The sequence below is a fragment of the Macaca fascicularis genome, chromosome 12, assembly GCF_037993035.2.
Source record: "Macaca fascicularis isolate 582-1 chromosome 12, T2T-MFA8v1.1".
Classification (NCBI taxonomy): domain Eukaryota; kingdom Metazoa; phylum Chordata; class Mammalia; order Primates; family Cercopithecidae; genus Macaca; species Macaca fascicularis.
Genome location: NC_088386.1, coordinates 61713126 through 61739214, shown reverse-complemented (window position 1 = coordinate 61739214; position 26089 = coordinate 61713126). Strand labels below are relative to the sequence as shown.

General features: G+C 36.1%; 1 long non-coding RNA gene across 1 annotated transcript in view; it reads right to left on the bottom strand.

The window, feature by feature from the left end:
* LOC102123400 (uncharacterized) overlaps positions 1 to 25584 on the bottom strand; it is a 107413-nt gene extending 81829 nt beyond the window's left edge. The window contains exons 1-2 of the long non-coding RNA XR_006691050.3: positions 25222 to 25584; positions 3359 to 3529 (exon numbers count right to left, since the gene is read on the bottom strand). This is a non-coding gene — a long non-coding RNA (uncharacterized lncRNA). The remainder of the gene's footprint in view (positions 1 to 3358; positions 3530 to 25221) is intronic.
* Positions 25585 to 26089: the final 505 nt, after the last annotated feature.

The following is a 26089-nucleotide window of genomic DNA, read 5'->3' as shown; positions in this document are numbered from 1 at the left end:
GTACAGCCCTTGGAGACTGTCAAGGAGAGAAGCTTGGCATGTGCCCAGGAGATGCTGCTCAAAAAGAAAGGAGCCAATTATTTCAGGAGAGGAGCCAGTGAAAAGAAGGGCATTACTAGGAGGACACTCCAAAATCAATATTGGAAGAAGAAGGCTATTCTCAGCTTGCAGCTAAAGTGGGAAGATTAAGAACTCTGAGATTTGATAAAATGTCTTACCAAAGAAAGCAAATGTGAGAGTTTAATTGGTGGATGAAGAAAAAATTAAATGAGGTATCACTTTGTCATCAGAAAGGCCAGTTCAAGGGTATTGTTATAATATTACGTACCCTTTAGGGCTATCCCCTTCTTGTGGTTTGGTATCCTTTGCAGGGTTGGGGGATACTCACTGAACACCTTATCCTTTTAGGCCTAGTTTAATCCAATCACCTCTAGGCTGCTATGAAACTTTTCCGGATAACTTTAGCACACGGGTGTCATACCTCTCTCTGACATCACAGCATCTGTTATCTCTAGCCTTCATTTGGCAATGGATCATAAGATTGTCCTATGATTTTTTTTGCATTTTGTACTCTCAACAACCACAAAAAATTATTTATTGCATGACCAGAAATGTGTTCTGTTAATTCACTCTTCTCTTTAACTGGGCCTAAAATCTAAGCTAGCAGTTCTGTCTGTGAAACCATCTCTGAAACTGACAACAATTTCTCCAAAGTGCTCATTCAGAAAGAATTATATTGAATAAATTCCATAAAGAATATATATGCGGTTTGGAGTTACATTCAAGAAAGCACATATTTCAGCTTGGATAATTTGGATATGAACAATAAAAATCAACTCTGACTTGCTTAAGCAGAAAATAATGTACTGTAAGAATATTTTGTAGTTCAAAATTCATGGGAAGGCTAAAGAAGATGACTCAGAAAAAAAAAGATAAAAACAAGGCTGTAAAGATTCCAAGTAGCAGACCAGTTTGAGTGTCACCACTTTTTTCTTGTATTCACTCTGCTCAAGTTCTTAGTTTTGGGAGAGAAAAAAAAAAAAATCAGGGTGGCTCCACCGGAGTCATTTTCTCTTCCACTCAGCCTGCAGAGAGCAAGACATCTTGGCTATACAAAAATGAGAAGTAATTTTCCCAGAGTAAATCTGGCACTCACCAAAAGGGGAATCATGGAAACCAGGCTTCCAAAGAAAGCACAACAGGAAGAACTGATGTAAATTATCGTCCAATCCATATATCTGTGAGGTTTTATAGATCAGGGTTCATTCTGGTGAGTGAATCCTATCATCAGTTTAGAAATAAAGCAGGTGGAATGAGAGCATAGGGTGAAGGGTTTATTTAAAATTGGAATACTATACTGAGACTTTAAGGCAGATGTAGGCAGCTCCATAGTATGGATATGACCTTTTGGGCAGAAGGCACAATCAAGTCCATTTTGAATGTGGAGTGGGCAGCTTGCCAGGTGAGGATGCCTTCAGGATCCAAGACTCACTGTCTACTTAGATTCTCCTCTGAGGTCACATTGGTAATTATTCCCACTGGTTCACACTGAATGAGAGCTTTGTATGGGGAAGATAAGTGTTTTATAGTGCAGGTGGGAAAAAGACAACAAAATATAGCAATGCTGTAATTAACATAAATCCCTAATGCCCAGAGTTAGTGAAACCAGGTGGTATATGGGTTACACAGAAATGTACTCAAGATACAGGTACTGGGTGACATAAAGCTGCACAGTTATGCATCAGACATCTCTAAGAAAATGCTAAGTACTTAAAAATGGTTGTTTTTAAAATTCAGTGTCTGGATATACTAATAAATCTACAAAATATTTGCCAACTGATTTTACTTTGGGAAAAGAATAATACCTTAAGACTAAGAATAAATAAAGCAGAATTTGATCATAAAAAGTTTTTAAAAAGAATAATTTATCTGCAGTGTGTATTTCTCATGCTTGCATTATTTTTCACTGCTTCTATTATTTTAAAAGATAGTAAGTACGAAGCTTACTCTGCAAGAAAATTCTAATTATTCTACTTTTAGCAGTGGGGCCCAAAATTCTCACGTCTGCTTGGAGATAGAGAAAAGTTATTGAGAAAGTAAGATTATTTTAGAGTGAGGAGAGCTAGTCTCAGTATTTACATATTTTAAATAATAATTGTGGTTGCATATGCTGCTCAGAACTGAGCGAGACAGTTTATCTTACTAGTGAGTATAATAAACCTAAGCCAAAAAATTTAAGATTACTAGAACATGAAGTGAAGACCAAAAATATCAGTATTTTTTTCTTTGTAGGGGAAACAGAGTCAGAAAACAGTGAGTATTTCCTCAATTTCTTAAATAAACACAAGAAACAAGAAGATAATAAATAAGTCCCATTTTTATAAGTTAATATGGTACTTCAGTTAGGGAACAAACGTCATTCAATTGGTTGATCAGAAATCTTTAAATCCCTTATTAAATATCCGGAACTTGACTTCTAAAAATGATATTTGTACCTGTTAATTTATTGTTGTGGAGTGATTAAATGTGTATGAAATTATTTCACTTTGTGGAGCAAAGGGACTAAAGAATAAGACTAGGAAGTTTTTATTTTTTATGATACTCCAAGGATTAAATAGAAAGATGGATCCATATCTGTCTTTCCTTCCTACCAACTAGCTGTGATATAAAAGGAAATTTAAAAGTTGTGTTCTACTCAAAGTGAAGCTCACTATAGTCAGAGTACACTAAAGCAAAGTAAAAATACAAAGCAATTAAGACATCTGAACATTATGCCTTATCCAAAACAACTACATTTAAATGTTTTATTCAGTACACACAGAACGTGTCCAATATCTTATACTTATTTCCCCGCCGTAAAGGCAGCATTGGAGACCCAAGACAAAAACATTGGAAAAAACATTTTCACATGTCCCACAATCACTATTGAACATGGATATTGCCATCAGCAGACACTGAAGCAATTAAAACCAACTTAAACATGACCAGGAAGTGGTAGCATTGGACTGAAGGACACACTAAAGTGACTTAATTTCATCTGCAGACATTAAACCAATATGAAGGCTAGTAATTTTACTGACTCTCTATAGAGCACCTTCTACTACAGAAAAATAAGGGAAATATTATAAAGAAGTTTTGTAGTGATGGTTTCACAATAAAAAAATTATTTCTACTAAGAAGAATGTTCTTATAGCAAATTCCCAGGGCAATGAACTAGGATATATATAATTCTACTTTATATTACTTTTAAGGGTTCATAAAAATTCTGTGTGTTTTGGGAGGGTGGCAAGCAAATAAGTTAGAAGAAACTAAAATGTTAATGTAGCTTCCAAAGCTATTAATAATTTTGATTACTGACCTGCATTCCTGTTTCCTGGAAGTGTTTCCTAGAGACAACAGTCTCCCTGACTTCTTTGTCGCTGGTGTCTACAGTCCTGTTTCATGCAAAGATTCCAAATCCTAGGCAGGGACTATCATTCAGCCTCAGTTGTCAGTACCTCTTGATTTACTGTCTGATGATGTCAAGTTCCTGATAAAAGCAATGGGGAAGAAATATCTTTTAGATCATAGTGGAGCAATTAACTTGATGAAATTGCTTTGGGGAAACTCAGTCTTACGTTATAGAGAAGTATATCAAGTATTTGCCTCCAATAAATCCTGAACCAGGATTATCTCAACTTGAAGACTTTCACTAGCTGTAGAAAACACTGACCACAAAATGTAAAAGTACTAATGAATTTTGAAATTCCAGAAAGATTTGTATATGTATTTTTAAAAGGTTATCAAGAAGCAAAACAATGTGAGAATTTTAAATAGTGAACAGTTAGTTCTTCCTAAGGGCCTTCTTACCACCTAACCAATTTTTCCCCACATGAGTTGCTGAATATTATTTAGTTTTGTGATGCAGCACTCTTCTTAATGAAGAGTTTCTTAGCTTTTCTTTATCTTTCACTGGATCCAGATTAAAGCTGTGTGAGGTTTCAGAATAACATTTCTAAGATGAAAGAACTTTAAAAGGAACTTACAAAATACCAGTGCTACCTTAACCAATAGAGACAAGTATATATTCAGCAGCTGGTGCACGCAGGGCACTGTTCCAGATGCTCAACAAAACTCAAATAACGTCCACCTGCCCAGAGTGTACATTCTAGTGGTCTGTATGCTGGGTGAGGAAACAAAAGCCATGTCCGAACACTTAAAAAGCTAAACAAATAAATGAACAAGATAATTTCAGATAGCAGGAAGTTCAAGGACGAAAGGAAGCCAGGGTGGTATAAGAAGAAATGACCGTAAGGAACAGGATAGGAGAGGGTTAAATTGGATTGGTTTGCTAGGGAAACACCTTGCTGAGGATGTCATATCTAATGTAAGGCTGAAATGACCAGAAAAATGAGTGGTTTCAAGACCCACAGTCTGAGCATTGCAGACAAAAGGAACAGTATGTGCAAATCTCTTCAGATGGAAATGAAAGCCACCTATTGGAGGAAAGGACACCTGGCGTGAATGGGAGGAAATAAGATCAGAGGCAAGCAGAGACTAGATTGCGTGGGCTTTGATAAGGGATTTGAGTTTTCTTCTAGACGTATTAAGCAGTGCATTGGCATACTTTAATTTACTTTGTTTTATTTCAACTTTTATTTTGAATACAGGGGTACAAATGCAGGTTTCTTACATGGGTATATTGCATTCAAGTAGTGAGCGTAATACCCAATAGGTACTTTTTCAATCCACGCTCCCTTTCTCCCCAGTCTACTAGTCCACTTTGTCTATTGTTCCCAAGTTTATATCCATGTGTGCTTAATGTTTAGGTCTAACTTATAAGTGAGAACATGCCTTATTTGGTTTTCTGTTCCCGCATTAATTTGCTTAGGATCGTGACCTCCAGCTCCATCCATGTTGCTTCAAAGGAAATGATTTTTATTATTTTTTATGGTTGCATGGTGTTCCATGGTGTATATGTACCACATTTTCTTTATTCAATCCACCACTGATGACCCCCTAGGTTGATTCCATGTCTTTGCTATTATAAATAGTGTGGTGATGAACATGAGTGCATGTACTTATAATGATCTAATGACCTGTTTTCCTTTGGGTATATACTCAACAATGGGATTTCTGAGTCGAATGGTAGCACACTGTTTTAAGTTCTTTGAGAGATATCCAAACTGCTTTTCATAGTGGCTGAACTAATTTACATTCCCACCAATAGTGTATAAGCATTCCGTTTTAGTGGTTGAACTAATTTACATTCCCACCAATAGTGTATAAGCATTCCGTTTTCTCCACAGACTCACCAGCATCTGTGGTTTTTTGACTTTTCAAAATAGCCATTCTGACTGGTATGAGATGGTATCTCACTGTGGTTTTGATTTGCATTTCTCTGATGATTAGTGATGATGAGCATTTTTTCATATGTTTGTTAGTCGCTTACATATCTTCTCTTGAGAAGTGTCTGTTCATCTACTTTGCCCACCTTTTAATGGGGTTAATTTTTGCCTGTTGATTGAATTAAGTTCCTTATAGATTCTGGATGTTAGACCTTGGTCTGATGCACAATTTGTGCCTATTTTCTACCCTTCTGTAGGTTGTTTATTCTGTTGGTAGTTTGTTTATTCTGTAGGTAGTTTGTTTATTCTGTTGGTAGTTTGTTTATTCTGTAAGTTGTTTGTTTATTCTGTAGGTAATTTGTTTATTCTGTAGGTTGTTTATTCTGTTGGTAGTTTGTTTATTCTGTAGGTTGTTTATTCTGTTGGTTGTTTATTCTGTAGGCAGTTTGTTTATTCTGTTGGTAGTTTGTTTATTCTGTAGGTTGTTTGTTTATTCTGTTGGTAGTTTGTTTATTCTGTAGGCGGTTTGTTTATTCTGTTGGTAGTTCGTTTATTCTGTAGGTTGTTGTTTATTCTGTTGGTAGTTTGTTTATTCTGTAGGTTATTTATTCTGTTGGTAGTTTCTTTTGCTGTGCAGAAACTCTTTAATTAGGTCCCACTCAAGTTCTGTTTTTGTGCAATTGCTTTTGTGAACTTAATCATAACTTCTTCACCAAGGTTGATGTCAAGAAGGGCATTTTCTAGGTTTTCTTCTAGGATTTTTTATAATTTTAGTCTCACATTTAAATCTTCAAAGCTTATTGTGTTAATTTTTGTACATGTTGAAAGGTAAGTGTCCAGTTTCATTCTTCTGCATATGACTAGCCAGTTATCCCAGCACCGTTTATTGAATAGTTTTCCCCCATGGCTTGTTCTCATTTTTGTTGGACCTTGTTGAGGATCACATGGTTGAAGGTGTGTTGCTTTATTTCTGAGTTTTATATTCTATTCCATTGATCTGTGTATCTGCTTGTCCAGTACCGTGCTGTTTTGATTACTTATGGTAGCCTTATAGTATAGTTTGAGGTTGGCTAGTGCGATGCCTCTGGCTTTGTTCTTTTTGCTTCGTATTACTTTGGCTAATTTGGCTCTTTTTTGGTTTCGTATGAATTTTAGAGCAGTTTTTTTCTAATTAGGTGAAGAATGACATTGGTAATTTGATAGGAATAACATTGAATCTTTAAATTTATTTGGGCAATATGGACATTTTAACAATATTAATTTTTCCAATCCATGAGCATGGAACATTTTTCCATTTATTTGTGTCATCACTGATTTCTTCCAGCAGTGTTTTGTAGTTCTCCTTGTAGAGCTCTTTTACCTCCTTGGTTAGCTGTCTTCCCACGTATTTCATTTTCTTTGTGGCTATTATAAATGGGATTGTGTTCTTGATTTCACTCTCAGCCTGTGTGTTATTGGGGTATAGAAATGCTACTGATATTGATTTGGTATACTGAAACCCTGCTAAAATCATTTATCAGTTCTAGTAGTCTTTTGTTAGAGTCTTTAGGGTTTTCTGCATATAGAATCATTTTCAGTAAAAAATATGGTTTTACATTTTTTCCCTATGGATGCCTTAATTTAAACTTTTAATGAATTATTCTGATTGCCAGCTGGAGTAGAAGCAGGACAAGTGTAGAAGCAGTGATTGAAATTAGGATGCTTTTGTCTAAGCAAGAGATGATAGGGATTTGGACTAGTGTGTTAAAATAGAAGAAGACAGGGGTAATACGGCAGAGATGTTGAGACCAAAATTATATTTTGGAAATGAGTAAAATATCTATTTCATCAGCTTCCTTCAATACATTTCCATATTCAAACATTTTTTGAATGTCTACTAAGTTCTGGTTTTGTACTTGAGAGATACCACAGTGAAAAACAAAAAGTCTTATAAAACATATTTTAAAGTACATTGGAAAAAATAAATAATAGATCTAATATTTAAAAATGAAGCATAAAATATTTTCATTTGCTTTTTAACAGTTTTTAAAATAAAGAATATACCTGCACCACAGGGAAAAAAAAACCTAAAAATATGCAAGAAAAAAATCCCAGAAATTAGAAATCATCAGTAAATGTATGAAAGAAAACCACCGGTACTACTTTTCAATAAATCTTCCCCATTTTTTCTCTTGCTTGTAACTAGTGTTTTCTTAATGATAGTAAAGCCTGGAAAAAAAAGTATAGTTAGGAAATGTTGTCATGTGGTTGGAATTTAAAGGATTTGGTAATTATTTTATCAAGAAGTAGTTAAAGGATTATACCCCAGCCTTGGCCATGGTTGACTAGAAAACAAAGCCTGAGGCAATCACAAAAGTAACAAATGAGTGGGAAATGTGAGGTCGGTTGGGGAAGAGGCTAAACAAATGTAAGTGGTACATGATGAGCCTGGCCTGCTTCATGAAGAGGCACATCCATAAGGATGTCTTTGGTCAGGCTATATAATAACACCAATGCTTTGGAACTGTCCATAAGTGGAGGAAAAGGAGAGAAATCATCCTGCTGCTTCCTTCCCTCTTCCCTCCTCTCTCCCCCGGTAAACATTTTTCCATGGAAATTTAATACTTTGCCTCACTTTGGGGCTGGGTCTACTGATGTTTTGGCAGCCTCAAAAGAGGCCAGATTTTGCCACTGTGGCCCCATTCTTCACAGGAGACCAGAAGTAGTGAGCAGAGCAAGAGATTTCTTGCAGTAGTATCAATGTTCCATTACCATTCTGTGTCAGAAGCAGCTGCAATAGCCTAAAGAAGCAAGCAGCTGAGGTTTCATGCCAAAGGGCACATGAGATGACTGTAAGGGTCAATCAAACAATACAGCCCTGAAGCCAACTACTTTTAGCATTTTCTGACAAAACCTAAGGGTCTAGTGTTGTTTTTGAGTCAATTTGGATGTTTTATATATACAAAAAAAAAATTTAAAGATGTTTCATCTCTAAGAAAAAAAGCTTTAAAATTTGAAAAATATATATGTGTATGGCATGTATACATACAAATACACATACATATTCTATATAGAATATAAATATAATATATTCTTAAAAATCTGTAAATGGTCTAACTTTTTTTTTTTCCTAAGAAGCAATTCTTAAAACAGTTTTCTCTTCCTCCCAGAGATAAGCTACACTTTATCTTGTCAAAGGTGAAGTAGCCTGCCAGGATGAACAAACTTGGTCACATGGTCTTCTCTCTTCCCCAGATCCCACCTGCCAGAGCTACCTCTGACCCACTTGATAGGCTTTCAATAATGACAGCAAGTGTCCAGCCAGCCTGAAGTTAACCAGGCATCCAGCCCATTGGACACGGTCCTGGAGGTTTTCGCACTCCCCAGAGAGCAAAGAATTGTCCAACTACTTTCTAGTTTAGCAATTTGTGTGCTAAGATTCATAGTCACTATTTAGATAGTGATTTGTGTGTATGTTTAGTTTGAGCTACATGATCTCACTTAAAATCCTTTCTAAACTTTAGTTTGAAGCCAATTTTTAATTTAGATTTTTTTCCTTCTCTCCTATCCAAAAGATGCATATTTAGATGGTCTTTGATTTTAAACTACAACTGTTTGGCCAGACTATTAACGGAAACTTATATGCTTTTAACTACAGCCTCTTATTCTACATCAGTGAAAACAATAAGATCATAATCAAATCAAACCTGCAGTGGGTCTCTCCAGAATTTGTCCATTGTATACTTCTAATTTCTACACTCAGTGAGAAGAAAACCAGTGTGATCCCAGGATAAACATTTCTGCTTATCCGATAATGGTGGGACAACTTTTGAAAGGACTGAAGTGCATGCCCACAAAGTATCCTCTTATAAACTCTGCTTTTCTAACTTTTGGTAAGAATCAGAAAACAGACAAATTTGATGTTACAGTTTCTAACAAGGATCTAAAGTATAAGTACTCTGGGATCATGGTAAAGGGCAAATTCTTATGTTTCCATATCAAATGTGTGGATTGAAAGATTGACATATTTTTGTGAACAAGTGTACAATATCTTAAGCAAAGCTCTTCTTGGGAGGAGGATCTATGATATGACTTCCTCCCTCTAGAACCTTCTAACAGCCTTGCTACCAATTCGTTCCTTTTCTCTTGAGTTGGAAATGAACATATAATTTTGTGCCAATTTCCAACTGACCCCAACAGTGTCCCTAAGTATTTTAAAAATAAGGGTAATATTGAGACTTAAGGAAATAACTTCTGTTTTTAATAACACATCTTGTAAGAATCTGTCAGATTTGAATATTCTCTTCTCATATCTAAATGAGAAATTTAATAACATTAAATCATATGTTATTATCATTAAATCCTGGACTAGAATCACTATTTTCTATTTTTAATTTAGAAATAAGGTATTGTCAACAACATAGAAACTACTTATACATTTTAAGAAAATTAGTGATAATTTCTGCCAGTGGAGAAAATTCTGGTACATATTTATCTCTGTTCAAAGGAAAAATTTAAGAAATTCTATGGTTAATTACATATGTAAACTTGAGTAGTCCAGGGGTGTCCACATTAAACATTATTTCTGGGTGTTTTTCCTGCCTCAGTGCTGGAACTGTGACATTTCATCTTCTCCTGTGCTTGGACTGGGATTTACATCATTGGTTCCTTTGGTTCTCAAACCTTCAGACTCAGGCAAAATTACACCACCAGCTTTCCTGGGTCTCCAACTTACAGATGGCAATTATAGGATTTCTCAGCCTCATCATCTCATAATAAATCAATCAATAATAGATAAATAGATATTTAAATACATAAATACAGATATAGGTTCTATTTCTCTGGAGAACCTTGACTAATCCAAACTCTAAATAAAGGAGACAATAGGCATGAATAGGCTGTAGTTATCAAAAGACACAACACAGAGGCATGGGAATAGCGTAATGTATGTTGGTCTCCATTTAAATCCCCTTTATTAGAACAATGTGCAGATTTCCCCCTCCTGTCAATGCTTATATCAATAGCTCAGAACTTCCCCTCTTCTGTAAAATTGCCGTAGGCCAATAGGAGCAACCTTGTCACCTGGAAATGCGTAGAAAGCCCCATCCTGTTTCCCTAAGGGAGCATCTGATATCTCAAAATCCAACTGGTGTTTGGTACAAGAGTCTTTCCTGCTTCTAGGTAACCCAAGTGTGATAATCAGGTTGGAGAATGGCATTTATATATAATTTCCTATTTTTTTTTTCCATTTTATAGCATAAGACTAGGGACTTACTAATTCAAACATCTTTATTGGGTCATTTAATTTCTTGGACCACTTTATAACCTCCTTGAAAGGATTTCATCTATTTTGGCCCTTAATTTCCTAGAAATCTATTGTTAGGAACAGCAGAAGGAGAGTAGAAAGAGAGTACAACTATAAGTTCTGACACTTTCTAAAGCCAGGTTTTAATGGAAGAGCTATTTTAAAAACACAATTAATATAGTTAAAACTAAGCTCTTAGCAGAAACTGAATTGACATTTTGATCAACTCCTATGAAGGATTATGCATTATGAGATTGTTTTAATACCTATGTTTGAATAATATATGGGCTAATGATTATTTATGTCTGAATTAATACACAAACATATACGCACTCACACGTATATTCAGTAAAGACTAAAGCTCTCAAGCAAAATATGCATGATCATTCTTAAATATGTAAATTCCTCTTCCATAAATTTCTTAATTCCAACCAATGTAAATCCAGTCTTAAACATTCACCCTTTCAGTCATTCAGCAAGTATTTTTGAGAGACTAGCATCAGCCAAACATTGTAAAATGTACTAAGATATAATGTGAACAATTCCCTTTCCTCACAGAGCCTACAGCCAGTCAATAATACAGCCTAGAAATGGCCAGTACAGCATGGAAGTGGTGAGAGCTCTAAAGAAGAAAGTACCAGGAAAGCACAAAGGAGAGGCACTTAACTAGTACCTGGGTCTGAGCCTCCTGAAACCACTTAAGCAGAAACTAGAAGAGTGAGATAGGGGAGTGCTCAGATAGAAGAAAGGACAAGTGCTAAGGTCCACAGAAAGAGCACTATATATTTGAAGAAGTGAAATTAGTTCAGATTGGGCAGAAGATAGAATGCAAAAGGAAGAAGTGATTCAGTGTGATGCTTAAATGCTAAATAGTCCATAGAAAAGTCTAAAGTCTTGAGTCAAAGGCAGAGTCTCTTGGAAACAGACTCAGAAGTTGAAGTTTTTCATATGCGATGTTTGTGGGGAGAGCTTCCAAGGTCTACACCTGTGGGGAAGCAATGAAAGCCAACTGCCCAACTTCTCTCTGTATGTGCAGAGGCAGAAATTTGGCTATAATATAGTTGCAACAAAGGATTCCGACAACTCCATGGAGAACTCTGACATTGGAGTGGACCTTCAAATTAGTTCCCAACTGGGATGGGGGCTAGAATTTTATACCCCAAGTGGTGCATACATTGGACATAGGCTATATAGGCTATCCCCCAGGAAGGATGTGACCTTGGGCAAGCAGGGTCCTCTTCTGCTGAGGAAAAGCCCCAGGAAGGGACACAATTGAGAGCTCTTGACTTCAATACCACAATGAATGTTTGAGTTCCTATGGCTGAGGGTAGTGTCTAGGAAGTGCACCTCATCATAAACAAAGTATGTTAAAGATATATCTTCATAAATCAGGTTAGGACAATAAAGGCCTGGACTTTAGGCATGGGAGAGACACAACCTGTTTTATGTTTAGAAAGGTATTTCTGGCTGTAACAGAAAGTTACAGACTGGAGAGAACAGTCTCCAGCAACAGACTGGAGACAAGCATGACTAGAGGCAGACCAACTAACTGAAAATTGGTTGCAAAAATCCAGGCAACAGATTGTGGTGGCATGCAGTGGGGTAGTGACAGGAAGAATGGAGAGTTTTAAATGGACCTGAAAGAAGTAGGAGGGGCAGAACTTAATGACTGAATGTAAAAAATTTAGACAGGGAGTAGTCTAAGTGGTATCCCAAATTTCTGGGTTTGGCACCTATGCTAGGAAACAAAGCAAGAGAAGCCGATTGTTTGCCATTGTATTTTTTTAAAGGTAGGAGGGAGTACAATTGTGTGAATGTTAAACTCAGCTCTGGAAATGTTGAATTTAAAGTAAGTTTAACAGAGACATATACTAAAAATCACACATAAGGGTCTAGAGCACAGGAAATTTATTTGAGCCAGAAATAGGAATTTGGAGACCATCAGCACATAGGTAGTAATTGTATCCAACAAAGTGATCAATATGGCCTAGAAGTTTATAAAGTGAGAAAAAATAGAAGGCCTAGGATAAAATCATAAAGGTTTCATTGTTTTTGTTTTTCAGTGATGCATTCATTAAATTCTCACTGTATGCTTTCAACTTGATTAACGAGGACAGTGGAAAAGAACAGTAGTATTTTCTGAACACCTTTGATGTGCCGAACACATTACCTCATTATCTTATTTTACAATCCTATGATTTTAGAATATCATCTTCATTTAACAGATAAGATGAAAAACTCATAAAATTTCAGCAAGTTCTACAAGCCGTAATACTATCAATTGGTAGAGCCAGAATCTCACTCCAGATATCTGTCTGAGTTTTCCTCTGTCTAACTGAGTTTTCCTATGATTTGTCACTATATTATTGCTAAGTACAGATGATTTGGAATAAAGATTTTTATGAATTATGTTTCATAAAATCATAGCTTTATTTTGATTTCCATAATTTACTAAACTTTAAATATTAAAAAGTTGTACTGGAAACTAGAATCACATCTGCTTTGGGAAATAGAGTCTCCTATGTTCTTTAGCCTTAAAAATGTAGCATATAAATTTGTTTTTGTCAAGTGGAAAAACAGAATAAAAGGGCTTACTCTTTCATTAGCCACTTTGTAAAGGAAAGTTTGATTTATTCCGGGAAATTAAAAATGTATAGCAATTGGTATTCAGGACAAAATTACCTCACAACAAAAAGTGTATACACTATTAGCACTGATATTATTTATTCATGTGTAGCTAGAATTTCATCCCCATATAGGTCCCAGGCTTAAGAAAATGCCTGAAAGAGTTTCTCAGGGCTGTGAGAAACCAGGAATATGCAGAAACTTGCCGTAGGCTTCCTTGCAGGGATTCTAAAAAAGAAAAACACACAAACCATCACTTCTATTGCTAGAGATGCAACAGTAATGCTTAATCAGTAGTCTGCCTAATCAGTAGTCTGAGCTGGTTTATATTTGCAAATGTTCTCTCTAACGCACTTTGATTCAGAGTTGGAGCTCAGTCTTCCTATTGAGGAATTGTGAAGAGATGGTAACCCAACCAGAGGGACTTTTTGGCTATGCTCAGAAGTGGGGTAACCATTCGTCAGCAGTTTTCCCTCTGCGGGTATGTCCTCCACGTGGAAGATGGCACACATTCCTAAGGGAGCCATAGTTTTACCAGTTTCAGTGGTGAGGCTTGAATACAACATTAGCTTTTATAAGGTCATTTAGGTCAAGTGTGGTTGTATCTGTGATACACTTTGGAACTGCTAAGCCTTGTGTTGTAATCAGTGTTAAATTATACATATTTCAGGAATCCTTGCTATTCCACACCAGGAACAGAGAGAAGATCTCCTTTTAAAATCTTCCTTTATCTCATTAAGTTTCTTTAGGTAGTTGGTTTTGACATTAAGATTTAACTAGGCTAGAAGCTGGTTTGTAGTCCTAGAAAAATTCTCCTGCTACCTAACAAAAAAAATGATTCGAACTTTGCAGATTCTATTTATTATTAACACGGTTTTCAAAAAGGATATAAACATAAAAGGATTGTGTTTTCTTTTGAAAATGTAATATTGTACACTTTTTACAATTTGAAGAGATTAAAATGCACTTAGGTTTTTGTCTCATTTATTTTTGTGCATGATTACACAGATTCACAGATGGGAAATGTATTCAAGGTCATACAAGAAAGAGTATTTCATGGTAAAAGTAGGATTATAAATCAAGTTTTAAAATCCCAAATCTAAAAATGATGTGGCACAACATCATTTTACTTTGTTTTATAATTTGCTGATAAATAATAAATATGAGATGCCAAATCGATGTGTATTAAGGGAAAAATGTTAAGCCTTATATTTAGAAATCTCGAGAACATACTGCAAGTTTATACTAAAACTAAAATCTCATAGTTTTCTTAGGATGATGACGTGGCTTAATTTTTAAATATCACACATAAATTATTCCTCTAATGAACTTTTTCTTTTGTGTTCATTTCTTTTTTAAAAAAGTGTCCTCTGTCTTTGAAGATGCCAAATAAAATGCATGGACAGAAATTAATAGGCAATGGAACTTGATGAATTCTCCCGGATAATATTTTTATAATGAAAGCTTGGCAACTGCTCCTGTGATTAATCATGATAATACACAAATGCTTAACTCCAGCTAAACTTACCATTTCCTTCTTTCTGGAACACTCCTCTCCTTTTCTTTTTCTTTCAAGGAGGATTAACCAGTTCACTCTTTCCCTTTATTGTACATTCTTCCCTGTGATGTCCCCATGTCCACTTTTCTATCCAAATCCCACTTTTCTCAAGAACATGTCTCAGTCCACCAAAGAAGGAGATGGTGTTATTCTCCTTTAAAATTCAATGTATTTTCTGTTTCTAGCACACAACACTGATCATACAGTGTAATATTGTCCATGTTATATATTCCCCAGACCTTAAATTATCCACAAAGATTGAGTAAAGTGCTTACTTCTAGAAGATGGGGGAGAAAGAGCAGAAGAACTGGGTGGTCAATGAATATTCCTTGCTCTTAGTTAGGGTTAGCAAGGACACAGCAGATGGCTAAGTACATCAGAAATAAGGATACTTGGGAAGCTCAATCAATCAGTGGATCACTGGCTAGTACATACACTGAAAGTGGGCTTTCTATATGAATAAGGAACACTTCCAACCTTCCTACCTTTCCTTTAACAGATAAATCATAATACAAAGGAATTGTCTAAAAAAAAAACCCAAAGAAAAATTTTCTAATCTAGTTGAATCTGAAGATTTACATGGCTAAAAGTAGTACTCCCTTGGCTTCCTAGGGATAAAAATTCCTGTCTTTACATGAGGGCAGCAAGAAGGTTAGAAGTGAACATTATTGACCACCCATCATGTGCCAGTTACTAACATATATTTTCCCAGTAAAGTTTATAACAGTTCTCTGAGGGAAATATCATTAGTCCCACTTTCCCCTACAAAATTTGCCCTGAATGCTAAGGAATCAGGATTATAGAGAGACTATGGTTAACGTGTGGTGTTATAAGTGATATTTTTTTTTCTGCTTTGTTCTATATAATGTTTGTGTTAAAAAATGGAATAATTTATGTGTTTTAAGCATTCATAAGTATAACATATCAAATGTTATTGTCTATTAAATAGAACAGAATTCATTAGGGCTCAAAATATCAAATGTCAAACCACTAATATGTTAAATTTAAAATGTTTTACATTACTAAAGAAAGATTGGGTGTTTCGGTGTGTTCTAGAAATACTTTTTCTTTAAAAGGAACACTAATTGAAGTCAAATTCCGTCTTCTGTACTTGCTAAGTTAGCCAAGTGGGGCAATAGCAAAATTCGGGTTTCCTTCAACCTCTAAATCCTGTGAGTCATTGATTTATAATGTGCCTTAGTATTGGAATTAGAGGAAACTTTTTTCTACCTAATTAAGCCTGCTGACAGAGTAATTCCTGGTGTGTGCAAAATCTGCTTGCATTTGGAGCTCTATTGCCTGTCCTCTGAAAAGAGGGCAATGTCTTCACATATGAAGACTTTTGCAGCTGTTCGGCTAGTTGACTAATCACTTCTGAGATTTTCTTCCCCAAAATAAAAATCATCTGGGAACTAATTGTTACTCACAATAATATCAGAGCTTGGCATTTCTGAAGATCTGTTCATCACTAGATTTCACAAGTCTGAGCCCATCTTTGAAATCATGATCTTCACTTTCAAAATTCAAAGTGGGAGCCTGAGTGGTAACAGAGATTCTCTGTGGCAGGGTTGGGTTAGAAATTGATGTTCTTCTCTCTTATGTTTCACCTCACATCCTTGTAGCACTGCACTGGGTTAGTGGGATGCTACAGTGTGAAATGTTGCATAGAGTGCTACATACAGGGTTCCACTACCTGGGATGAATCCTGGGCTCCATCTTAATAGGAGCATGCAATCAGGCAAGTGACTGCCTTACTCACCTGTCTTAGTCTCTTTATGTTGCTATAAAAGAATACCTGAGGGTGGGTAACTTATTTTTCAAAAGAGATTTATTGGGCTCATGGTTCTGCTGGCTGTACCAGAAGCATGGTGCTGGCACCTGTTTCTGGTGAGGCCCTTGGGAAACTTCCACTCATGGTGGAAGGTGAAGGGGAGCCAGTGTGTGCAGAGATCACATAGTAAGAGAGAAAACAAGAGAGAGCAGAGGGTTCCAGGCTCTTTTTAACAATCAGCTCTCTCTGGGAATTAATAGCATGAGAACTCACTCATTACTGCAAGGATGACACCAAGCCATTCACGAGGGATCCACCCGTGACCCAAACACCTCCCATTAGGCCCCACCTCCATCATTGGGAATCAGATTTCAACATGAGATCTGGAGGGTCAAATATCCCAACCATAGCACCACCTCACATGGATTTGGTAAGAATCCAAGCTTCTAGAGGATCAAATAATCTTTCTAAAGTATTGGCCTACTTACACAAGTGTAAATTATGATTCACATTTATCTGCCATTAGCCCAACATTCTCATCAACTTCTTTTACAAGAATAAGAAGAGGAAGTCTCAGAATATATATTGTCACTATGAAGAACATGTTTAGAGGTTTTGCTAAGTGGAATACATTTACAAATTTTTGTAATCCAGCTGTATCCACAAAAACAAATCTTGACTGTTGTTCATTTCAGTTATATTGATTTTTCATTTATTTGACTCTAGTCAAGAAACCCTATTTGTTGGCCAAGCCCTGCTGCCAACTAGCTTTGTAACCTCAAGCAAGTTATCTAATTTTTCCAGGTCTTTTCTTCAACTGAAAACCTGGGAGGTGTGGACTGGGAAGAGGGCGTGGGAAAGAGGGCGTGGGAAAGAGATGAGGCCAAAAGAACAAACAGAAGTTCTGTCTGGATTAAGCAGTACAGAAAATACAATCTTAGTTCTCCACCTCTAGGAGAACTCTCACCTTGAGCAGAGAGCACTCCGCTGGTTTAGAGTTCTATGTACTCATAGATCTTAACACAAAAATGTAGGAGGGAGCTAAGACTTGCTATTTGAGTATAGCACTGCTAAAACTGAATTTGAAATTCTTACTAAAAATGCCTGAAGATTTTGCAGAAAAAATAAATAAAGGGTGACACAGGAGAAGTGTTTGTTGACTGCTTGAATTGCTGATACACTAATAACTGTACTGAGCACTTTGAACAGAATGAAGGCCTATCATGGGCAAACATAAATTCCAAAAGTAAGTAAATAAATTAGAAGGGAACAGTCAGTAATCTAACTGTAAGATTTGGGAAAACTCATGTACACTCTTCCTCCATGTTTTTTCAAGGGAGCTGTGGGGTAAAGTCATGAAATATGTTCAACACCTATTACAGGATTGCTATAGCAATAAAATAATGATGTCAGAGTTTTGAGAAACTAAAGCATCATACATAATATAGGACAAAAATATTGAATTTAAAGATATGTCATAAAGTCTAGTTGCCATTTCTATAATTTTTAGGGTATTTTATAAAATAGACTACCAACATCTAGCTTCTCAAAAGAGAGGTAATTTTAAATTCTTATACATGGATTTAATAAAATAGGCAGATAATAGTCAAACTGGAGCTGCTACTATAACCAGATATAATTTTAAAAAATCAAGAAATTGCCTTCAATTGGATTTTTGAAGTATCGATGTTGCTTATTTTAAGAAAGAATTTTTTTCTGGAGTGAACTGAGTGTAAAAATTTTTAGATGATATTTTCAATGATAACCTGGTGATCTCTTACAAAGTGAAGCATCTTTTTATAGTACATATCATTATCCCTAGTATTTTCTATTCAATGAATTTATGCTTTCATGTATTTGACTTTCTTAAAATAGATAGGATTCATCTTCATTCCTATCAATAATTACAATTTTTAATGGCAGAGAACTATAGTTGAATGCATACTGTATTCTTGTAAGGCTCTGTTTTAGGTACTGAAAATTCAAAGATGAATAATCCACAATCTTTGCTTTCAAATAATTAGCTAATTACTTGAGATTGGTGATATATAAACAAATATGTTTAACAAAGGATAAGCACATTAGAATTTTATTATTGTGCACAACAACATCCCAGTGAGCAGGAATCCTTTCCACTAAGATGGGGGTAGAGAAATCAGGAAAGGCAGTCTGAAAGAACTGGTTCTTAAACCTAATCAATAATAGGTATAATTGATACTTATTGGTGTATCAGTGTCCTTTGACTTTTGGGAAAGGACTGAGGATGGAATGGTGAAGCCAGGTCTTGGTGGAATGAGGGAAGATGAATGCCCTTGACAGAATGCAGCCTGGACATATTCATAGAGGCATGAAATAGCATAAAGATCTCTCATACCTGTAAGCAATTCAATGATGTAGGAACATTGGCCAAAATAAGTGGGTGTAAAAGTCAACTCTTGATCTGGTCTGAGAATTATCCACAGATCTAGAAGGGAGTTCCTGAGAAGGCTAACTATGCGGAGATTGACTAAAATTAAGATGTGGGAATCCCAGAAAAGAAATGACAGTGCATTTTTGCCAGCCATTTAGGCCTTTTAGGGCAGAATTAAAGATAATCTAATGCACTAGATAATTAACCAGGGCCTGTGTGTTCTGAGATCTCACTTGGGAAACCAACTTGGAAAAGAGAAAATGCTAGAAAGGACAAAAATTGAACACTTAGCCCTTCCTTCTTTCCAGTTGCCCGCCTCCCTGCATCCTCCCATCCACACTCATGTCCTGACCTAGATGATTCTCTTTTAATTTCAAAACTGAGAAGTTCTAGTGGTGGGTAGGTGTGCGCATAATGAAGTGAGGCAGCTGGTAAGGAGAACAGAAAATTTTGGGGGTGCTTCTTCCTGGACTAAGTAGAACACCTACTTTGTATATATCCCTGCAGGTTCAGAAGAGAATCCAAGATTGAAAAATGCAGAAAGGCAAAATTATGAATCTACAAAAACCCTGATTCATTAAACACTAGGTTACATAACTCTTTTAAATGAAAGCAGTTTCTGGATTGCCTAGGGGTTCATCCTCAACACCAATTAACATTCTCTCTCTTGCTTTCTCTCTCTCTCCTTCCCTTCCTCCTTCTTGCTAGAAGTCTGATTCAAAGCAACAGATGTAGTGTAAAACAGCAACTGACACTCAAAACCCCAACATTGACCAGAGCTAGAGGACCTCATCCATGTTGACCACCCACCTTAGTCACCACATTAGCTGGCATGTCTGGTAAAACATCCACTTTGATCTTTTTATTATCAATATATTTAGATAGACAAACTGGACTTTGGATTGTGGAATCACTAAAGAACAGCTACTTTTCCTCGCTCTCTTATGAAATAGATCACTTGGAATAAGCAGATTCCTCAGACTGTTATTACTAAGGACAGCATCCTCCTGAGCCTCATTCTTCTTAGTTCCAAAACAGGGCACTAATCATAAACATACCTACTCCAGTGATGTAATGTATTTTTCAGACCACTTTGTGTGTTTCTATTGAACTGTAATCTATTTCTCCATTATTCTAGAATATCCTTCACCGTTTATTTGGGGTTTATCTCAAAATATTCTGAAATTGTCTTTTTCTAGAGCTTATTCTTTGTCCTCTCCATTCCCAATTTTCTTATGATATCAAGTCTCTTCCATTCAGTTCTCTCTCTCTCTCTCTCTCTCTCTCTCTCTCTCTCTGTGTGTGTGTGTGTTTGTGTATGTTTGTGTGTCTCTCTCTGTCTCACACCCACACCCACACACACAATACTAAGTCCCCTGGAGAGAGTAAAACAAATTTATAATCACTGCAGGCTGATTAATTGGGCTGTTAATATTGAGCCGAAATTGTTATTTGCCTGCCACATATCTTTCCCTCCTTCTTCCTTATCAAGAGAACGAATTTGGTTTGAAACATCTATGAATCCAGTTTAAAAGCTATGTTTCTCCAGCCTCCTCCCTTGCTGCTATGAACAGTCATATAACAATTCCAGACAATTAGATATATAGGAATATGTTTTCTAATGATTTATGAGAGCTTTTTAAAATTTATTTTTTGTTGAGAGAGAGGGTCTTGCTCTGTTGTCACGTAGGCTGGAGAGCAGTGGCATGATCGTGGCTCACTGCATCCTTGAACTCCTGGGCACAAACAATTCTCACACCTTAGCCTCCCAAGTAACTGGAACCACAGGCATGAACCACTATGCCTGACTTTTTGTTGTTGTTGTTGTTAGAGACAGGAACTCTTTATGTTACCCAGGCTGGTCTCAAATTTCTGGGCTCAAGCCATCCTCCCACCTTGGCCTCCCAAAGTGCTGGGATTGTAGGTGTGAGCTACAATGACCAGCTTTCTTTCTTAATATAGACTCTACCCCTTTCTCCTTGTCCCTTTATATATCCTACCTGAAATACAGAAATGTTAGCTGGATATTAGCTGTATGCTACCATCAGAATGGGTTCAGAAATAATCCTTTTAAAGTTCATATTGATCATTCATGCTTCTCCTAGTATGGAGAACTGCTGCAATTTAGGATGCTTTGTTTAAAATGTAAAAGAGAGTTGAATCCTAGATACTATGATATAACAACTGGAAAATCTATACTGAAGTTTCTCTTGGCTCTGTGAGTAGAAGAAAAAGTATGTGATCTAATCTTAAGGCGCAAAATATAATCAATCATAGCACCAACATAATGAAATTTACTCCCCCCTACAAATTAAATCCTCTCAGTTCTCTAATTTAATTTTTAAACGACAATTGGCAAAAACATAATATATGCTTTTAAATTGCTTCAACTGCAAAGATGAAAGGCAGGCAAAGACAGCTTGGTGACCACCAAAATTGATGTTTCCTTCTAGGAAGTGGCTGCCCAGTTAGGGGAATGTCTCAGCCTTCCATTGCATCTAGCCGGGCTATGTGACTATTTCTCACCATTGAAATATGAGCCAGTCATGTGTGTCACTTCTGGGCTGAAGAGGTAGGTGTAATCCTTCATGATGTCTTTTTCCATCATCAGCTGACTCTGAGTACCTAGAAGCAAGAGGTGCCACAAGACTGAAGAATCGCCCGAATCCATAAATGATCACATGGAAGGCTACCTGCCAACTGGGAACAACCACGTAGAATTTTTCTTGAGCAAGAAATACAATTTCATTGTACCAAGCCACCAAGATTTAGGAGTGTGTTTGTTGCTGAAACAAAGGTTATTCCAATTAATATAAAGGGCAAAAATAAAAATCTGCATTTTAGTGGATTCAACATGAAATGACTGAAAAAGCATGAATGTCATTCAGTGAGCTCACAAATAATTAAATAAGATTTTCCATAATTAGGTAAAAATAATAGAAACCAAATTAATTTATAAGAAAATGAAGAAAGTTAATCTTTTGTTCTACCTTGAGTTTGTGACTTACAAAATCTATACCTGCCAGTTACTAAGTATTTTTTAATGTTGCAGTTGCCAATTAGTCTGGATATAGTCTGATTTTCGACAAAGAATTGTCCATATTTATTTCTCTAAGAGGGTGAAATGAATACTATGTTCTATGAAGCTTTTTAGTGGAGTAGAGCCTAATTTAATATGCAACTGGTTTTGAACAGGATATTCCAAGGTGACGGCGATCGGGATTCAGAAGTCAACTATCTTCCATAGAAAAATTGGGTTTAATAGACACTAAGAAGACCATCATTTGTTCCTCTAAAATTAGACACCTGCTATTCCAGCCTGCCCATAAACATTCTCCAAGTCTAAAGTAAAGTTTTTGGATAGAGGGACTATCATGTTCTAGGACCTTTCAAATTATTTCTTGTGCCAATGTAAAGAACAGGTTCTGGTCTATAGAGGCATTGTTGAGACTGAATTGGGAGAACTTACAAAAACCTTCCATGGACCAGCCAGGGGGAGCCACATGCTATTCAGTGTAGCTGATTCCAGCAAGATAACAAGTGGAACAGAAAGGAAAACAAAACAAAACAAAAACAAACAAACAAACAAACAAAAAAACCTCATTAAAGGCTTCTTTTCTAAATTAGTGAGATACAATTTTGCTTAATAATTGAAGAGATTCCAAAGGTTGGAGCTTTAATTCGGTGCCTATCTATTCTCCCAGTCAGAATCTTTTCAGAAAAAACTTCAGACAACCTTATTTTGTAGGGTAAATATGAGATGAAATAGGCCATGGGATTCTTTTCATTTTTCATTATGAAAAGTCTGTCTACAGTTTTCTCTTCGCATCTATCTCACTACAGGATAGTTATAAACCCATCTGTTTCCCAAGTAACATTCTATTCTAAAAGTAGGATATTTTTTTCCATAGAAAGCTCAGATATAAAATGAGGAGACTTTTTGCTCTTTAGGAATACAAATCAGCTTAGACTAACCAAGCACACTGAAGTTTTAAAGATTTTACCAGTAACCAAAACCAGTAACCAAAATTTTTAAAGATTTTACCAGTAATCCATGTTAATGGAAAATGGATATGGGGGAAATACATCCTTTATCTTAAAAACAGAACCCCAACTGTATTTAGGGGTGGCCATGGGCTCAGCTAAAAACACAGTGATTCTAGATTCCCTTGCAGGAGGGAGTGGGCATTTTTCACAGTTGTTACCCATAGGCTATAAGTTAAAATCTCTAGGGGTTTGCGAAAGCTCTTGGAGAAAGCTGATTTAGCTGGTATATGTCTTACACCTCTTGTTCTTCCTATCCTTCTCCCTGGAATGTAGTTAGGTTGCTGGAAGTGAGGCAGCCATCTCAAGACCATGAGGCAACAAATAGAAGGATGAAAGTCACAAGCTGAGGATGTTTGAGAGGAAGAAAAATGAGCTTAGGTCTCTGAGGACTGTGAAATCCTACCTTCAGACTAATGTCACTTAAGAAAAACAAACTTCTATTTTGGCTAAGCTAGTATATGTTTGATTGTCTCTTATAAGCAGCCAAAGCTATACCAAGTTGATCCAATTAGAAGAATGTGCCAAAAAATTCTTTTAACCATTTCCAAACATGCATTTCAGAAGCATTCATTTACTTTGGCAATTATTAAACTGATATATATTAGTAAAACATTTTTATACACTTCTTAAAATGACTCCTCCAAATAACTCTACTAGGTCATACTGTATGCACTTCCCATACAGGGACACATTATGAATACTTTTCATCCCTCCATTTATTCATTCAGCAAACACTTATTGGAGGCCCAGGAAGCATTGTGCTAGGGGCAGCGATGCAAGAATGAAAAACACACACCTGATTACAAAAGGTTTAGTTTATTTGAAAAGAATAAGACAGAATATTTTTTAAAAACATTCTATTTTCCAGTTCTTTGTTTCCTGTGGGTTGTTTGTTTCACATACATTAACTCTCCAAGGGATAGAGAAGCCTAGCACCATAATCAACATTAATAAAATAAAAGGATATGAGCCAACAGCATGGTGTACATAGCTTAATGTTCAGAACACAATTTTATCATTGAATATTTAATTAAATGTTGCACCAATGTGTTCATTACTATTGTGAGAAATAACTGAAAAAAGTTTCTCATTCCAATCAGTACAGAACTTGTTTTTCCAAAATTAGACTACTGCTAAAAGCAGATATTTAGTACTACTCCACTTTTTTTTCTGTCATTTGTATGATATTAAAAAATCACTATACATCAAGCCTTTACTCCAGTATCAAAAGACAATTATTCATTGCAGTATGGGTGACAAAATAACAAGTCAGTGTCAGGAAAACCATTTTTCACTCACCTCTTCCTCTGTGTCAGGCATATCATCTAACTTCTTTCTACCTCAGTTTCCTTATGCGTTAAGTAATGGGTTTGAATTAGATCACTGTGTTCCTTCATAGACCTAAATTCTCTTATTTCCTCACTCTACTTAGTGTGATGCATTAGCAGATAGGCTTCCCAGCTAAGAGCAGAACATTAAGATTATTTTTAAATGATGCATGGTTCCTTCTCTATTTCTGTTACCTCAGGAATTACACATATTAGCCCACAACTCATATCAAATCACAATTTTATATATAATTAAATAATATAATGTAATCTTATATTAATAATACCATATCACCTTACTCAGAATCAGAATAGAAGACTGGTTTTATTATTTCCAGCTTTTCAAAGCATACCTTGCATTGCCTACATTTGGGATAATTGAAAGAAAATTAGGTGGAGAGTACATTGTTTTACATTTGCTGTTTAAAGTATCCCCCAGATATCTAGGAGTAAGTCTAATGCAGATTATCTCAAAAGCACAGCGATCCTCTTGCTCCATCATCATAAATTATTTTCAGAGTCTAAAAGAAGATTGATTACATGCAAAATCTGAAAGCTAAAATTAAGATCTTATTTTTCAGTGTAGACAATAGAAGTAATTAATTAAGACATCTGACATTTATCTGCAACCCACCATAGGCAGATATCTGCTTGTCTTATTATTTGCATAAGAATTTCAGAAGTTGAAATACATTAAACACAACCAGTTTAACCCATCGCATTCTGAATTTTTATCCTATTACCTTGCTCACAAACAAGAAATTTAAGGAGCATAAATACCGTTTACAAATCCTTTAGTTATCATCCTGCAAAACAACTCATACCCCCAGTAATTATCTCATTACATATACACATATTTCCCTCTACTCACCACAATGAGTTAAAGGTAGACAAAAGCCCTCGGTGATGGTCTTTGAGTTATTACTTTGCTTTACCAGTTCCTTCATTCTGGGTGTCATGGTACAGGACTTTACTGATAGCAATTCACTCTTGTTAGGTTTACTGCAAACACTGAAAGAGGTGTCTTGCACTTGCTGGAAGACTTAGCTTTTATGCTTCTGGTCATTCTTCTGACAAAAAGAATGAGACCAGTTTCTGAGCTATTCTTAACTCTCCTTCCAAAATATTTCAAAAGAGGAAGACAAGAAAGACTTCATGATTTCCATGCAAACTCCCAGCCTGCCTGGCTGCCTGCTGCTGCCAATACTTCTTGCTCTTGCTGGTGATGACATTCAGAGAGCTCCCCAGCACTGGTGCTTCGTTATGTAAGGCTGTCTAGGTCAAGTGTAGGAGACACACTGCTGGCCTGTGGAAACTCATGGAACTGTTCCTCCAGATTAACACTTCAGGGGTTATGGAAGCTGGAGGAAGCTGAGCTTTTACTACATCTTTTGGGGGTAAATATTTTTGCATGTTTCAGCGGTTTATGTACTACAGTCTTGGCAGATGCCTGTCAGCCATGCTGAGAGTTGCAGGGAGAAATTACTGAGATTACAGTTTTGTCAGCATGCTTGAATAAGCATAGTAAGTCTTCCAGTAATCCTGGCTCTGAGACACTTAAGGAGTAAATTAATCATGAATTCAAATTTGCTTATCGGACATCATCTGTAACCATCAAGGAATGAATGTTGATTTGATGTTTAAACTCTGAATACAATTTATTTGATTGGAGATGTTGTAGGAGAGCATTATTAGATGTGGCTATTAGCTCAAAGAGATTTACTGCAGTTCTTGTTATG